Source organism: Trichechus manatus, unplaced genomic scaffold (genome assembly GCF_000243295.1).
Source record: "Trichechus manatus latirostris isolate Lorelei unplaced genomic scaffold, TriManLat1.0 scaffold00192, whole genome shotgun sequence".
Taxonomy (NCBI): Eukaryota; Metazoa; Chordata; class Mammalia; order Sirenia; family Trichechidae; genus Trichechus; species Trichechus manatus.
Window position 1 is genome coordinate 2,301,802 of NW_004444128.1, and position 2,566 is coordinate 2,304,367.

General features: G+C 50.0%; 1 protein-coding gene across 2 annotated transcripts in view; it reads right to left on the reverse strand.

Moving 5' to 3' along the window:
* The window catches only part of C9orf72 (C9orf72-SMCR8 complex subunit), a 27,401-nt gene extending 26,341 nt beyond the window's left edge, over positions 1 to 1,060 (reverse strand). For both annotated transcript variants that reach the window (XM_023741854.1, XM_004387748.2), the window contains exon 1: positions 982 to 1,060. The gene's annotated coding sequence lies outside the window, so the exon portion shown is untranslated. The remainder of the gene's footprint in view (positions 1 to 981) is intronic.
* Positions 1,061 to 2,566: the final 1,506 nt, after the last annotated feature.

The following is a 2,566-nucleotide window of genomic DNA, read 5'->3' on the forward strand; positions in this document are numbered from 1 at the left end:
CAGGGACCCCTGTCCAAAGGACATGCTCTGCTCCTGGCACTGCTTTCTTGATGGTATGAGGTCCCCCTGTCTCACTGCTCACTTCTGTCTTTTCTATCTCAAGACATTGCCTCAGGACACAATCCAGTCTTGTAGATCAGGTCCTGCCTTACTAATTGCCACCCATCCTCCCTCATTAACATCACAGAGGTAGGTTTACAACCTACAGGAAAATCACACACTACCAGGAATCATGGCCTAGCCAAACCGATACACATATTTTTGTGGGGGGGGGGGCATAATTCAAACCACGACAATGACCTTTCTTCTCATGAATACACAAGTCTGGCAGAGTTCACCGTGGCCAGACAGACCCCACGCGGACACAGCAGATGTGTAATCAGTGCACTTCTCTCTGCAACTGATACCATGAGCTAAGTATGCACCAGTCACAGTGGTCACTTCCTTTAAGAAGTCTGTGTAACCCCAGAGCTGTGAAGCAACCAGACCACGCACCACAGAATAGAAGCACAGCCTGGTCTAGAATCGCTGCCCAAATTCACAAGACAACAGCACTTCTTAGAAACATCTACTGAAATTCTGTGGGCGTGGATTATGTTCGCACCCACACCCCAACCCCGTAGTATCTTCTCGCGGGCAGGGACCGTCTGCGGTTCCTCTCGGACCCCGGCTTGGTTGGTCCGAAGGAGCCGCGCGCTGTCCTCCCTCTGGCCTTCCCCCAAGCCAAGCCACTCGGGGTCTGCGGGCGGGAAAGCGGGTGAGAGGCCCGATCCCTAGGATACCCTATCTCTGCGCCGCCTGCGGGTAGCCCGGGGCCCGGATGCAGGCAACTCCACTAGTCCTCAGGCTGGAAAACCCGACGCCCGGCTTCCGACAGGGAAGACGGAGAAGAGAGGACAGGTACAGCCCTGGGGAGAACTCCCACCGCCGTCCCGGCAGCCCGAACCCAAGAAGCCGCTCGCCCACCGGCTCCTCACTCACCCACTCGCCACCGCCTGCGCCTCGGCAGCCACGGGCGCAAGGACCGCAACCGCAGCCCCGCCCCGGCTCGCCTCCGGCCTCGCCCCGCCTCCGGGCCCGCCCCCTCGCGCGCGCCCCAGTGGCTCCCGAACCAGACGCCCGTCGCGTTTGTTTCCGTTCTGGTTTTCTTCTGGTTAAACTTTATCCACTCCTTCTACGTTCACCTTCAATGAATGCTGTGAGAGCAAGAAGAGGGGAGAAAGGGCGGGAAAAACAAAAACACACCTCCTAAGCACACACCTCCTACTCTCTCTAGGCCCCACCCCCGGAGGGAAGGAAGCGGGCAGGGGGGACGGCTGAAGCGAAAAGCTCCATCTCACATGTGGGCGGAATATGTTAGGGCTTGTCGCATCACCATTTCCTAGTGGGACACCGTAGGTTACGTAGTTTGCGTTTTCGATATTCAGTGACGTTGACGCATAAAGGCGAAGGGGCGGCTTGCTCTCTCTTGCTCAGAGATGCGACCTTTGAAAGTATTTGTGCAAGGTGTTAACAAGATAGACGGGTGGCCTCCCGCGGTCCTTACGGAGAAAAGATGCAGCACTCCGAAAAAGCGAAGAATGGTTGATGGTTGTGAATGGTTTGAGTTTGGCAGGTAGTGGACGCTCAACATATATTTGATGAATGAATTTATGTTTTTCTTATGGCACAAATAAGTACTCTTACAACTTCACTCCAGTCCAGGTTAGGTAATTTCCTTTTTTTCCCCCATGATACGTAATCACCACACTTTTGTCTTCTTCCTTTTACATGTAAGCGTTTTCTCAAGCACGGTTTTCACACTTTCTAAATGTCATTTTTGCTAGTTGCACAATGTAGATGAGCTGAATTTTTTTTTATCATTTGAAAAATGTATGCCATTCTGTTTAATGTGCTATATGATTTCTTTTTTTAAGCCTCGAGTTAAATCAGCCTTTTGGTCTGCAAGTGTGTATGTTCAGATTACTCGTTGCAGATGAATAGCACTTAACATTTTTCATGTTTAAAAATCATACAGCACATCTTTATCATTGGCGGGGGGGAAAGTGAAGAGTAACTACACAAGTCACCCTCTCAAAGAGCAGCTTCACAGGAATAGACCCCTCAGCCACAAAACTACGTCTCGAGGATATAGATGTTGTCATTCGTGTTTTACAGAGGCGATAACTGGGGAGCAGAGAGATTAAATTACTTACCCAAGGCCACCTAGCTAGCTGATTCAAACCGGTTTTGAGCAATTCCAGAGTCCACTGAGTCCTGAGGACACCAGGTTGGTACTGAGTTTGTGACAGCCTTTTACCTCTCAGATACATCTTATGGGGGTTAGTATTAACGTTCCCTGTTCAGAATAAGACTGGGACTTGGATTAAGTACCTCAGAGAGAAATATAGTGCCAAGAACAATTTTGCCTACTCCAGTATTTTGCCTAGACACGAATAATTTTCCGTGCCTCCAACAGTTTTTGATTTTGTACACTATCACCTGTGTTTCCTAAGAGAAAGAATCAACTACCAAGGTCCAAATTCTGCATGACCATGAGAAGTAAGATGTACAGGAAAACCTATGA